The sequence below is a fragment of the Stegodyphus dumicola genome, chromosome X2 (genome assembly GCF_044657685.1).
Source record: "Stegodyphus dumicola isolate Sdum_Otavi_A_Nest chromosome X2, ASM4465768v1".
Lineage (NCBI taxonomy): Eukaryota > Metazoa > Arthropoda > Arachnida > Araneae > Eresidae > Stegodyphus > Stegodyphus dumicola.
In genome coordinates, this window is record NC_140781.1 from 38,608,091 (window position 1) to 38,623,021 (window position 14,931).

Here is a 14,931-nt window from a genome sequence, read left to right on the forward strand (position 1 = left end):
TTTCACACCTTTTGGATCTCCCCCATTGCTAGCTAATTCATTCAACACTGAAGAGCATATTATTTTATTGATAAAAAAATGTAACAAAATATTTTGTGTAAACGACCAGGTTATGATCTAAGATTTTTCATTGCTTTCATCATCCTTTTAAAGATTTTTTATGAAATGGTTTAAATTTCAGGCATTGGCACAGTGCATGGCAGTCGAAACATTTTGGCCCTTGTTCTCGAAGTGAAATGTTAGATTCAAGTAATTATGTCTAAGTTTCTCATAATACTACTGTGAAGCTGTAAGCATTGCAAATAAATATGTACTAGACAACTTTGGTTGCTATGAAAAGGGTTATATTCAACTGGTTGTTAAAATTTCAAAGTTACAACTGTTTAATTTCCTCATTACTCTATTGTTTAAATATATGAATTAAGATGTAAGATTTTCACTAGTGTAATTCTCAGTTACCGTAGAAAGTGACGAATCTTAAGAACTAGTTAGCGAATAATCACTTAAGTTCGTGTGACAAAAAACATCAAGATGGAAGGGTAACTAACCCTTTATTATTCCAATAACATTTAACAAAACTCCGTCTTGGAGTGTACAATCAAAGCCGACACTTGGGCTTGAACTTAAGAGACTAAAAATTAAACTAAAACTAAGATTAACTAAAAAAAAATATAGCCGAAGCTATCAAGATTCAAATCGAGTTGGCCCCTTAACTTTATTTGACTACGAAGCTTATCAAGGACCTGAGTACGGCCGAGCGTAATAACAGTCTTGTGTGTGTGTGTGTGTGAGAGAGAGAGAGGGGGGGGGCCAAAAGGCAGACACTTGTAAATCAGAATCATTCTCTCTCTCTAAGACCAAAGAACTTTGCGGTTGAATACCGCTCTTCCTCATTATGTACTCAGACGTGATTCTAAAACTACGTTCTGGCCGGAAGTAGTAAGTTGAAGTTAAGAATTTGACAAGAAAGGAACTTTAACTTAAAATTTAACTATTAATAAAATTAACATAATCCTTACATAGCTTCGACCACACTTTAAATACTCGAAAAATAAGGTCTCAAAACGACCTTGTTTAAGACTTTAAAGTCTGAAAAATTTTTACGTTAACTACACACTTCAAACTTTTGAATTAATTAAATCACTTTAAAGTTCTGATTTTAGGGTCAACTTTACAACAATTCTAAAAGCTAGACTAAAGCTAGGAAAAATAAAATTTTACAGCAATTCCTCTGCTCTGGACATACATCTTCTTGAATGGACTCTTTATTCGGCTACAACTAAGTCAGGTCTTGATCATTCCATATCTGGAAGGAAATGTCATTAGTAAGGAATTTTACAAAGCTTTTCTATAACTCCTAAAATTACGCTTTTTTTTCCTCATTTGACCCTCATGCACTTTCATTCATACTACAGTTTTATTTCCCCCCATGCTCTTCAGCAAATGTACTGAAATGTACTTCGAGTATTTTATGTCGTGTTACCGCGAACAAAACTACCGCTACACAACATCTAACTTCGTTAAAATAGACACACAAGACCTTACAAGACTCCCTACACGAAAACTCTTTCCTAATGTAGTAAGCGAAAGCTTATATTTACTTTTAAAAGTGTTAACTGAAGAGATTAACATTAAACACACATATATACTAACATTCAGTTCTTTCACAATTCAAATACACCGAGGCCAAAATTTATCTTTTGTACAATTTTAACTTTACGATATTTCAACACAAAGATTAAACATTTCTACATGAACATTTAAATATTTACACATCACTTTTGAATTCACTTTACATCAACAGTCATAGTTGCTTAATTACAATTTTACCATCTTTACACGAAATCTTAACTTTACGTTAACAGATTTTAGTATTCTAAGAGTCTTCCGACTAAACTTATTCACAATTTACTTCTTGCAACTTGCGAGTTCATAACAAAAGTAACGCTAGTAGCTTTTCGCCAAATTGCTAACATAAAAATCTATGACTACCAACATTTACAATCAAGCTTTCGCTATCTGCGATTTAACTTTTCTAAACATCTTTAGCAACTTAGAACAAGATGAAATAATTTGAACTTCAAAGAAAAATAAGCAAAGAAATTTTCACTTATCTTTTTCTGTATTCCTGCATTCTGATGTTGCAGAATTGCTCAAACGTCGGGAACCTGATGACCTCCAACTTTCTTCTCGAACTTTTATATTCCGCGCCGTTCGCTTCCGACCTTTTCCTTTTCTGCCCCTTGTCTAGGAATCTGGGACTATTGCGGGAGGGTTGCGGGTTCTGGAACGCCAATTTCCTTTTTAGCTCCGGTGGGGATATCCGTTCTTCAGGGTCTTTGAATTTTCTCTTGGCCCTTCTAACTTCTTGGTCAGGCACGGCTGTCCCCACAGGACTTTTCGGTCTCCATCCTGGACCTCCTTGGGCATCCCATGTAGTTGTTGCTGCTGGAAACTGCGGTTTCCGTCTAGTTTCCACCCTTCGTTGAAATCTATCCTTTACTGGAACCTTGTCAGCAGGCCTTCCTCTCCTGGTCAGTGATACTGGAGTTTCCGCAGAATCCTCGGCTCTGGCTCGTTGATCTCTCAGTGCTAACTTCCTCCTTTTTCGTGTGCTTGTAGCATTACTGGAATGGATTCTCCTGGTCGAAGTTTGCTGGCTCTGCTTCCTTTTTTTTTGTTGGGGGACCCCAGCTGTGCTCTTGAGCTGTCTGCCTTCTCTCCTCCCTTCCAGGATCCTGTAATAAATCCTGTAAAACTTTAAAATCATTACGGCTGTAGTATGGTTTGATTTGATCAATATTTGCAACCAGTTGTTGGCCATTTTCCTCCTTTAAATAAAAAGCGGCTTCTCTTATTCTTTCGACCATGTACGGCCCTTCAAACCTGGGCTCAAACTTCGCAACTCTGTTTTCGGTTACAGATGATACCGAGTATTTCAACTTAAGAAATTTCTGTCCCACTTTATATTCCATTTCCCTTCTATTTCTATCACAATAGACTTTTTGCTTTTGTCTTGCTATATCAGAGCTTTTAATTGATTCGTCGATAATTTTCTGAATGTCTTTTAACTTGAATTCTTCTTGTCTCTGTTGTACAAAGAACAGCTTATCCAAAGGCTTTATGATTTTTCTTTCTAAAAGTAACTCCGCGGGGTTCTTCTGCGTAGTATCATGCTTTGCGGTTCTCAAGGCAAAACCTAACTCATTGATACAGCTGTCCCAGCGGTCATGAAAATTTTTCACATATCCCCTGATAAATTTTGCAATATTCTTATTTACGCGTTCCGCTATATTCGACTGCGGTCTATATGGTACCATTTTTAGATGGCGTATGCAAAGTCCTGTGCACAAATTTTTAAATATACTGCTAACAAACTGTTTTTCGTTATCTGATATTACTTTTAGTGGTGCCCCGCATTTTAAAATATATTTATTTAAGAATGAATCTGCGACTATTTTAGCTGAAGCTCGTTTAAGAGGGACTGTTTCTACCCATTTTGAAAAATGATCTACTATTGTTAACAAATATCTATTTTTATTTATTTTTGTTCAATGGTAAGGTCAGAGCAAATCAATGCCAACAATCGCATTTGGAAAAGTGGTCTTTATTTTTTAAATACCCGGCCGGGCTGTAATTAATTGGCACAAATGGCACGACTTAACATACGCCGTAACTATTCTTTGTAACTGCGGAAAGTAAACCGCTTCGCCGACCTTCTGCACGGTTTTCCGAATTCCGAGATGACCAGCCACCGGGGAGTCATGCAGTTCTTCTAAAATATTCAAACATAGATTCACTGGAATCACTGGCCGGTATTCCTGATGATCATTTATTAATTTCGTATAAAATAATCAGTTTGTCGTAATGCTGCGCCCTACTGCGAATAGCCATTAAATCTATATGCTATATAATATATCAAACTTTTCAGGATCTTCCAGGTATGCGTAAATATCTTTAAATTCCGGTTCCTTTTTCAATTTTTCGACTATTGTATCACGGGACTCAATAACTCTTGAGGTGAGCATAGCACACTTGATTGTGTTTCCCTCTTCATCAATTTTTATTCGTGAAAGGGCATCGGCGACTACGTTTCCTTTTCCCGGTGTGTGTTTTATGATTAGATTCAATTCCTGTAATTTTAAAGTCCACCACATCAAGCGAGGCGATAAATTTTTTCCTGAATACAAGCGACCCACTGCCGCATGATCTGAGTAGACCGTTATCGGAGAACTTCCCGAAGTAGACACGAAAGTTCTAAACTGCTAATTAGACAGCGAGCGTTTCTCGCTCAGTAGCGGAATAGTTCCTCTGGGTAGCATTCAAGATTTTCGAAAAAAAAAGCTATAGGTTGCCCATTTTGGGAGAGCACCGCTCCAACTGCATAATCGGATGCCTCCGCTGAAATCTCTAGACCTTGTTTGCCTTCTGGAAATTTAAGGACTGGGGCATTGATTAGGGCATTCTTTAGTTGTTCAAAAGCGGTGTTCGCCTTGGCTGTCCAAGAAAATCTACTTTTCTTTCTTTTTAGCACTAGAAGAGGCTCAACTATTTTTGCAAAATCCCTTGTAAACATTCTATAATATGGACATAAGCCCAGAAATGAAGACAATTTTTTAGCCATATTTGTGGGAGGATAACTTTTAATTGACTTTATTTTGGAATCATCAGTCTCTATGCCCTTATTAGAAATTTTGTATCCAAGGTATCGCAATTCCTTTGCCTCGAACTTGCATTTTCTTGCATTTATTTTGAAACCGGCCTCGTTAAGTAAGGCAAAAACTTCTTCCAAATGTTTCAAATGTTCCTCTAAGGTTTCGCTGGTAACTATGATATCGTCAAGATAAATAATTGAGCTTTTACCTAAAACTGGCTTCAAGACTACGTCCATAGCTTTTTGAAACGTAGCTGGCGCTCCGCTTAAACCAAAGAGCATTTTTAAGAAGGCATAGACGCCTGATTTAGTAATGAACGCTGTCTTTTGGACATCCTCCGGCTTAACGGCGATTTGAAAGTAACCTGAAGTCAAATCTAGGGTTGTCATAAACTTCGTCGAGCGAATTTTTCTAATTATTTTGTCAATTATTGGTAGGGAATACGTGGGATATTTTGTTATACTGTTTAACTTACGATAATCAACTGCAAACCTATACGCGTCAGGGTGTTCAGGCGGTAGCCCGTTCTTTGTTTTTACAAAGGACCACCGGACTTGCGTACGAACTCGTGCTTGGCACGCTTATTTTGGTTTCTAGCATTTTTTCAATATGCTTTTCAAAAATTGCTTCTTTCATTTTATCATACCGGTAAGGTTTTGACCGGACTGGAGGGGCATTCCCAGTATCAATAGAATGGTTAACTACTTGACAAGAACAAGATTTGTCGTTAAACAAAGAAATAAATTTTCTTACCAGTCCTTCAATCTTCTCTTTCTCTTCAAGCTTTAGATGGTCCAAGCGCAATTCCGGCATGGAAACTTCATCTTCTTCTACAGGGTCCATGTGCACCTGAAACATAGAATTCTGAAAATTAAGATTTGCGCCGGATACGCGTAAAAAATCGACCCCCCAATATAACGGACTTGAGTAAATTTTTCACGACTAGAAAATTAACTTTTGACACCTCGTTTTTAATCTGAACATGCAGTGCGGTTTTCCCCAAACATTCGCACTGTTTGCCTTGGGCGGCAATTACTTTTTATCCCGTGGCTTTAAACAGTCTGTAAGGACGAAAATACTTTCTAAAAAAATCTTCTGAGAGGAATGAACATTGCGCCCCTGTGTCCAGAAGTGCAGTGGTTGGTACATTATTTACCAAAATCTGTATCTCCGGCATAGCTAGATTTTGTACCACCACTGTATTTAAACGAATTTCTGAGGGGTCTTCCTTCCCACTCGGTGACCGTTGCCCTTCTCGATCACCGGTATGTGTTTAAATTCTGGTTACCCGCTGCCTCTTTTTGTTGATTTTTCTTTCCGCCACCCTTTGCTTTATCTGTGCTCTTGTTATTGAACTTTTCACTATTACCCGTCTGCGGATACGCGTTGTACTGAAATTGCGGTTTCTTTTGCGAAGTAAACCTTGAGTACTGGCCAAACTGACTTGCACGCGCTTTCTCCGAGTTTCTTCTCCTTTGGAATTTCACTGCAAGCTGGAATAGGTGTTGGTGTATTTAATTATGGCAAAGCACACTAGGGCTATCTGCCTAAGGGGAGAGATGCCTTCGTGGAGGACTTTCTAAGGGAAACTGGCTCGTATACACGTTACACATGGGGAAAACCTCGAAAACACCCATGCAGCCAGCCCGCTCGCGGGATTCGAACCTCGGACCGAACTACCAGTGTTCAGCGACTTTACCGCTCGGCCGCTGGTGGGCCAAGCTGGAATAGAATTTCTAGCATTTGCGGGTTACGGACTTCGAGGAAGTCTTGGGCTGACGGTAGTAGACGGGGTAGAATTACTTCAATAAGTTCATTATCGGGCTTTTTCCCGTATAATAAATTAAAAATATGAATTTTTCTTAAAATGAACTCCGTCAAATCCTCGAAACAACCGCCCTTGGTATTTATTATACAATTCTGATTCTAGCTTCGCACGATCCTTAACTACTGGAAATGCTTTCACTAATGCCGACTTGAAATTTTCCCAGTTATATGATTCAGATGCTGGGTCCCCCAACAAGAACTTCCCTATTCCCTTATACCAGTTGAGGGCTTGACCTTTTAAGGCTGTAGTAGCGAAGGTCACCTTTTGCAGCTGATTCACAGGGTGCAAGGTGAAGTGTAGGTCCAATTGCTCCAAAAACGTCAGAACTGAGCCCTTGCCGTCAAATGTTACTGTTGGCTTCATGGAGGCCCGCATCGCTTCCAAAATAAATCCAAACCCTTCCATAGGATTCGTGGATGTCTGAGGGACCTAAAAAGTCGGAAGGGTCAACGCAAACGTCCCGGATTCTAAAGACATGGTCCATTGAAAAACTTTTCGGGCACCAAATGTAAGATTTTCACTAGTGTAATTCTCAGTTACCGTAGAAAGTGACGAATCTTAAAAACTAGTTAGCGAATAATCGCTTAAGTTCGTGTGACAAGAAACAACAAGATGGAAGGGTAACTTGTAGAGTCATTAGGTTAATTGGAAACAGAAAAGATGAAAGATATGCAACCGCCTTCGCCGGGAATCGAACCATGGACCTCTGGAATACCGGCCCAGCGTGCTACAGTTACACCACGAAGGTACGCTAGGGAAGTGAGAGAAATACCTTATATACTCCCCTTCTTAAAGGGTGACTAGGGTTTTAGTTGACCTAGTCGTCAAATCCTGGGTGCGAGAATCATCATTCACAACCCTTTTAGTTCGGGCGCCACTTGTAGAGTCATTAGGTATTTTTTTTAAAGCAGACGAGATGAAAAATATGCAACCGCCTTCGCCGGGAATCGAACCACGGACCTCTGGAATACCGGCCCAGCCTGCTACCGTTACACCACGAAGGGACGCTAGGGAAGTGGGAGAAATACCTTATAAACTAACCCTTCATTACTACAATAAGATTTAACAAAACTCCGTCTTGGAGTGTACAATCAAAGCCGACACTTGGACTTGAACTTAAGAGACTAAAAATTAAACTAAGACTAATATTAACTAAAAAAATATAGCCGAAGCTATCAAGATTCAAATCGAGTTGGCCCCTTAACTTTATTTGACTACGAAGCTTATCAAGGGCCTGAGTACGGCCGAGCGTAATAACAGTCTTGTGTGTGTGTGTAAGAGAGAGAGAGAGAGAGAGTGGCCAAAACGCAGACACGCGTAAATCAGAATCATTCTTTCTCGCTAAGGCCAGAGAACTTCGCGGTTAAATACCGCTCTTCCTCATTATATACTCAGGCGTGATTCTAAAACTACCTTCTGGCCGGAAGTAGTAAGTTGAAGTTAAGAATTTGACATGGAAGGAACTTTAACTTAAAATTTAATTCTTAATAAAATTAGCATAATCCTTACAAAGAAAATAGAAAAAGTTAGTACGTAAACATACCAAGCAATCGAGAATAACATTTGTTCTTAATTTATAATAGGCACTGATTCCCACATACGATGATTTACATATTGATATGAAATTGGCTAACTTTTATAAATACCAAGGCTCACATATTCAGATCTGAATCCTCAACTGCCAACAAGTTCAGTTTATCAGGCATTGTTGACCTTATTAGTTTCTTGCAAATGTGCGAAATTTGGAAGCATTTTCAGGTTCAGTGGAGTTATTGCTTACTTTTCAGTTTTTCTTATAATATCAGTCAGAAACATCACCCCTTCTTGAAGGTCAAGGACATAAAATTTAACGAATAAATTTAAATTTATTAAATATATCATATTTAAAATATTTTTATTGCATAACTATTATTTAAGTCATCCAAAATGGACCAATATTTTTATAATACATTTATTTACTTTTTCAATTTATATTACAGAAGTCATCCAAATGACACTCAGGCATTTTGAAGTATACTAGTTTTCGAGTATTATGTCTAACTGTAAGCATGTAAGCAAAGTATAAATACTATGCAATTAACCTAGCTTCTCTCGAAATATTTCTGTGAAATTACGAGAAACAGGGATACATTTGAGCTTTCATTAACAGTTTTAGGGTAAAAAATGTATATAAAATATATAATAAAAAATATAAAAAGGGAGCTGCGAATAGCAGAGCATAATAGTGTCTTCTCGTTGTGTGTCATAAAATATAAACTAATTGAAAGTTTTTAATTAAAAATTTTTGCTTATAAACTTTATTGGTTTTTAAAACATCATGTCATACGTAGGATACTGCGATTAAAAGGACATAACTGTCACTTGTCAATGTATATCCTATAAAATACAAAGTTTGACTTGCTTTGGTAGCATAAACTAAGTCTAAACTCTTAACAGACATAAGAGCGAATTATCGCTCCTTTGAAAAGAACTACAAAGCTTTAAGAAGGATTTAAAACAAATCTTTGAGCTAAGTCAAAACTGGAACATAAATGCACGATTAGTGCTTAAAAATCGGCCAATAAAGAAACAGTAAATTCCAATGTAAAATTAAAACTAAGACTAGTAGCCAAAGGCTACACAAATGCTTTAACACGAAGTTGGCTCAAATTGCTCACCGGCGTGACGATTTAAATATCCACAACTATAATGCAAAGTCGAAGAATACAACCTGAGCTAACTAGCATAATAACATGGTCTCAAAAGGCAGAAACACGTGCTGTCAGAGTCCAACAACCGCAATTTAAATACTCAGTCTAATTTGCATTCTGGCAAGGATACAGAAGGGAAAAATGATAGTAAAGATCTAAATCATAATAACTGGTTGAATTAACATATTGGAATGTTACAAAGTGTTTATTATTATTTTCTTTAATTTTAAGATTTTGTTTGGTTTGGTTTATTAGATTACGGCAAAGCACTCGAGGGCTATCTGCCTTAAGGGATGGATGCCTTCGTGGAGGACTTTTTAAGGGAAACTGGCTCGTATGCACGTTACACATGGGGAAAACCCCGAAAACACCCATGCAGCCAGCCCGTTCGCGGGATTCGAACCTCGGACCGAACTACCAGTGTTCAGCGACGTTACCGCTCGGCCGCTGGTGGACGCTTTTAAGATTTGGCTTATTGATAAACTCTACAGGTTCTTAAAATATCATATCACACATACTCTTTCATATGATTAGAAGTAAAATACACAACACCTCGGAAGCCTTAACGGAAATTTTAAAGAAATCCAACCAGGCCTAACTGACAACCTTTTTTTTTTTTTTTTTTTTTTTTTTTTTTTTTTTTTTTTAATGATTATACACCCAGAGGTGATCCGCAGTACATGTTAAAGTTTGCTTGATGAAGGACTGTTCTTTATGAAGTGCACGTAATCCAGAGCAGATAGAGACGGGATTCCTTCTTCTGTATCTGAAATTTTATGATTTAGAAACTGAATTAATAGTTTGTTTATGTTTTATAGTTCGCTTTTAATAATATTAGCAACGTAAGTGAACATTTAAACTTTATTCGGCCTTTAAAGGTAGCTATCACTGTAATTTTTGTCTTTGAATCTTTTTCGATATTTTGTTGCAGGATGGAAAGGTGGCTTGAAAAAAGGTTCTCTAAAGCGTTCTATTGAGAAACTTAACTCTTCTGCTTCGGACTCAACGACTAGCTCTTTTGCTAAAGATAATGATGGTAATAATGAGTGATGCAAATGAAATTGCCCCAAAATAGTTAGGCCAGTTAATACTTCTACAAGTAATCAATTCAGAACAGTTACTAAAAACTTTGCAAGTGTAATGAAAGTTATATGTCTGTATAACTGTATAACTGTAACTGTATGTTATATGTCTGCATGAAAAATGATGGTAATCCTCTGTTGTATGCAGTAAATTTCTCCCAACGAGCTCTATGGCTGCAGCTAAAATACGTCGTCATTAGGAATTTGTTTGTGGCCAGTGTAAATTAAACATTGATGAAATCTGCATTCAAAAGTGTGGCCAACTATTAAAATTCAAAATGTTTGTGGTTCAAACCATGAAAACGGTGACCAGAAAAGTAACTGAAGCTTCTTACTTAGTCAGTTATCAGATAGCTCAATGAAGGGAATAATAATAATAAGGAAGTAGGGAAGCCTACTCAGTTGAGGAAAATCTTACTGAACTTTCAGCTGTAGAGATAGTAAAATAAATGTTAGATGGGGGAAAAAAAAAAAAAAAAACAGAAAATGAAATAACTAAGATCCTACTTTTGAATGACAGGGTAGCTCAGCGCATCAGAAATTCAGGAATAAATATGAAAAATGAACTTACTTTTCGATTGAAATCCTAAAACGTTTCGTTACAAATAGATGATTCTACCGATGTAGTTGGACTCGCAATATTAATTGTCATTGTTAGGTGACCAGCATCGTTAATATACGTTTCGTGCACGTTTATCGACGCTCGTTTCGTGTATCGTTAATCCCTCCAAATGTATTATTGAATTATTTTCTGGTTTGCAAATCTCTACCAACACATACTATTGGAGTGGGAATATGTGGTCTCCTAAATTCGTTTCTTGAAGAGTATAAAATACCATGGCGCAACTGCATTGATATCAGTGCTAATGGATCAAAGGCCATGAGTGGCATAATTAATGGGGCTATACAGATTTCTAAAACCACTGCATGAACCATAGATAGGCATCTGCTGGAAAGCAACTATGTCCCAGTTACAAGATTGCTCTTAATGACGTTAGCACAGTCATTTACTTCGTAAAATCTCGGCTTAATCAAGTAATCGCTTATTCAAAATAGTACTATGCGAGGGCATGGCAAGTGTACATAGATCTCTTCTTTTACATAGTAAAGACAGATGGTTATCATGGGGAAAGATGCAAATCCGTATTTTTGAGCTAAGAAAAGTGGTGCGTGAATGTTTCAGAACATAATTTCGAATTAAAAAGTCGATTATTTGCTAGAAATTGGTTTCTTCAAATTGCCTATCGAAGCAACATTTTTACAAAGATCGATGAACTTAATTTAACCTTTCAGAGCAAACATGCAAATTCTTGCTTTCAAACAAAACGATAAAATTTTGGAAAATTCGTGTGCGCTGCAATGACTCTAATTGCTTCTAAACAATAAAAGAATTTTCAGAAGAGGAAGAGGTTGAAATAAGGAAACATTTATTGAAGAAATTAATTAGCACTTGAAAGGTTTGAGTGAAGATTTTAATCAGTATTCTTCAAATGAACAGCAGATTAAATATAAAAATGAATTTTGGATTAAAAACTCGTTTATTTTCAATGCACGACCAGCAGGATAGTACGAAACTTTCACTGAAATGACATCTGGTTAATTTTTACAAGAAAAATTTTAATTAATGCCATTAGTGAATATTGGCGCAATTTAAAATATGAAAATCCTAAATTAGCATAAATGGACCTGTTGACACTTTTACCATTTGCAACTAATAGGGGGACCGGAAAGTAATGTCGTTTCTGCGCATGTCGACAACAACATGCTAAGGGCAGAAGTGGAAGCAAATCCATGTCAAACACTCTTAACCAACCTTGGTCGACCATCCAAGAACATTTAAAGCAGAATGGAAAAATAAGCAAAGCAGGTGTTTGAGTCCCCCATAATCTGTCCGAAGAGATCAAAGTCAACCGATCCATCACATGCAACGTATTGCTTCAACGGCCCCATACGGAGCCGTTTTTTGATCATTTCATTACTGCAGACAAAAAATGGGTCCTGTATGATAATCCAAAACGCAAAAGGCAGTTTTAATAGAGGTTACAAAGGGTTTACATCCCCAAAAGGCGCTTAGTGGAGTATTCGCGGAATTGTTCATTTTGAATTGCTGAAACCTGGACAAACTGTTAATGCAGATCTTTATTGTGAACAATTGGATCGAGTGAACCAATCTTTAATCGAAAAATATCCGGCGATTGTCAATAGAAAAGGCATCATTCTGCAACACGACAATGCAAGACGGACACTGGAAAAAATGAATGAATCGGGATGGAAGGTGCTGCATCACCCACCATACTCGCCCGATATCGTACACTCACATTTCCATTTATTCCGATCCCTACATTTTCTTAGTGCCAAAAAATTTGAATGATGTCCAAAATGCCATCTTGAGATATTTTACTCAAAAACCAATTGATTTATATCGGTCCGTGGATTGAAAATCTGCACATTAGATGGCAAAATGTTGATGATAACGAGGGTGATTACATTATTGATTAAAAACAAAAACGTGTTAAAAATTTATTCGTGTGAATTTAATGTAAGAAGGCGACATTACTTTCCGGTCTCCCTATTACATGTCAGTGAGGAAAAAAAAAAAAAAAAAAAAAAAGAATACCGCAACAGACATTATGCCGAAACTAACGTAAGACTCATATTTCAACCAAAAATCCTATTATTAAGTATATTTTCGACCGCTTCGACCTCTTCTGTCATTAAAATTGCAATTTTACGATCATGTTTGAATATGTTATTAAGTTATTTTAAGAATTTTTGGTTTAATTTTCAAATTAACCCACCATACTCGCCCGATTTTGTTTTATTGTTAAATTTTGGTTTATTTGAAATAATTGCCATTTTTATTACAGAAGGCTACCTTAAAACCATACTATTGAAGCAAACCAGAGGTTTACGATAAAAGTGGGCATCAAAAAGAATTCCACTCATCAAAAGGATTAAGAAACGCTTTTCTACGGGAAGAATGTTTTCAAATAATTCAAATTATCCTGAATGTGACTGGCTCTTTATAACAGGTACTGAAAGAGGCATTCTCTCTATGCTCCCTGAAATATTAGCAGCGTACCTCAGGCAAAACACGTACGCGTACGTTCCGCCACTTGGCACTTTGCATGCGATTAAGCAATAATTTATGTTTCGTTTCAAGTAAAACTGTCTTATAAACATTTTTCATGAACCTTTTGAACATCGAGGTAGTAATAAATATTGCAAAAGTACTAATAAATGTTTATTTTTACTTTCCTTTACTATTTATTAAAATGACTAACCGTAGTGAAACTATAGTTTATGGTAACTGCTGCAATTTTTACGCAGCTGTAGGGATATTAATGACATATTTACGTTGAAATTCTAATTTGCTTGCTTTTTACAAAGAAACCTTGGTTCGCGAGATTAATTTCTTCCTGAAAGATAGTTCTTCGCCCGAAATATTCGTAAACTGAAACAATTTTCCCCATAGGAATTAACGTTAAATGAATTAATACGTTACCGGATCCTAAATGATTGCTTGGTGGCGGTGTGGTGTACGTATTTAATTATAACAAAGCACACAAAGGCTATCAGCCTAAGGGGATGGATGCCTTCGTGGAGGATTTTCTAAGAAAACTGGCTCGTATACACGTTACACATGGGGAAAACCACGAAAACACCCATGCAGCCAGCTCGTTCGCGGGATTCGAACCTCGGACCGAACTACCAGTGTTCAGCGACTTTACTGCTTGGCCGCTGGTGGGCAAATGATTGCTTGGAAAAGAATATTTTTAATCTAACTTTGCAATGCAAAACTTGTGGTATTCATTAAATTTAACACTTACGCTATATTAATAAATACATGGTTTTTGGCGCAACATTAAACATATAAAAGTAGAAAACTTGAACTAGAAAACTGATGGCATAAATGGTGAAGAAGCCGAAGATGCAAAATGTTATTATTTGAAAAGGAAATCCTTTTCCGTAAAAACATCAGATAGTTGCTGTTTTTCGTGGTCTCTCTTAACCTTTTCTCGGTGGAAATTTCTTCTATGAGATTTGTCTTCGTCGGCGTTTTAAAATTTTCCTTAAGCAAGGCATGTTATTATCATTGCAAATATTTATGCTACGGTTCATTGCAAATAGTTATGCTACGGCGACTTACTACTTACTGCATTTTCAGGGTGGTAATGTTATATGAACCTTAGCACCTTACAATATTTAGCACAAATTTTACTGATCAAATAACTACAATCATCTTTCCTCCCGTCTTCTTGTTCTGAAGACATTTTTTCCACTGCATTTTGGGGCCCACCAGCGGCCGAGCGGTAAAGTCGCTGAACACTGGTAGTTCGGTCCGAGGTTCGAATCCCGCGAACGGGCTGGCTGCATGGGCGTTTTCGTGGTTTTCCCCATGTGTAACGTGTATACGAGCCAGTTTCCCTTAGAAAGTCCTCCACGAAGGCATCCCTCCCCTTAGGCAGATAGCCCTCGTGTGCTTTGCCATAATTAAATACACACACATACACACACACCACTGCATTTTGGAATATAATTTGTTGTCAGCTTACTTATTCGTATCTCAAGACGTCGATCGCCATAGAAGATATTTTTCATTTAAAAAAAAAAACGTTCGTAGACCGATAGTTCGTGATCCAAGGTTGCACTGCATTTGATACACATGGCGTGTG

General features: G+C 37.2%; 1 long non-coding RNA gene across 1 annotated transcript in view; it reads right to left on the bottom strand.

Moving 5' to 3' along the window:
- Positions 1-540: 540 nt before the first annotated feature.
- Positions 541-14,931, bottom strand: part of LOC146992732 (uncharacterized) — a 29,916-nt gene continuing 15,525 nt past the window's right edge. Inside the window, exons 2-3 of the long non-coding RNA XR_015039279.1 lie at positions 5,409-5,504; positions 541-1,306 (exon numbers count right to left, since the gene is read on the bottom strand). This is a non-coding gene — a long non-coding RNA (uncharacterized LOC146992732). The remainder of the gene's footprint in view (positions 1,307-5,408; positions 5,505-14,931) is intronic.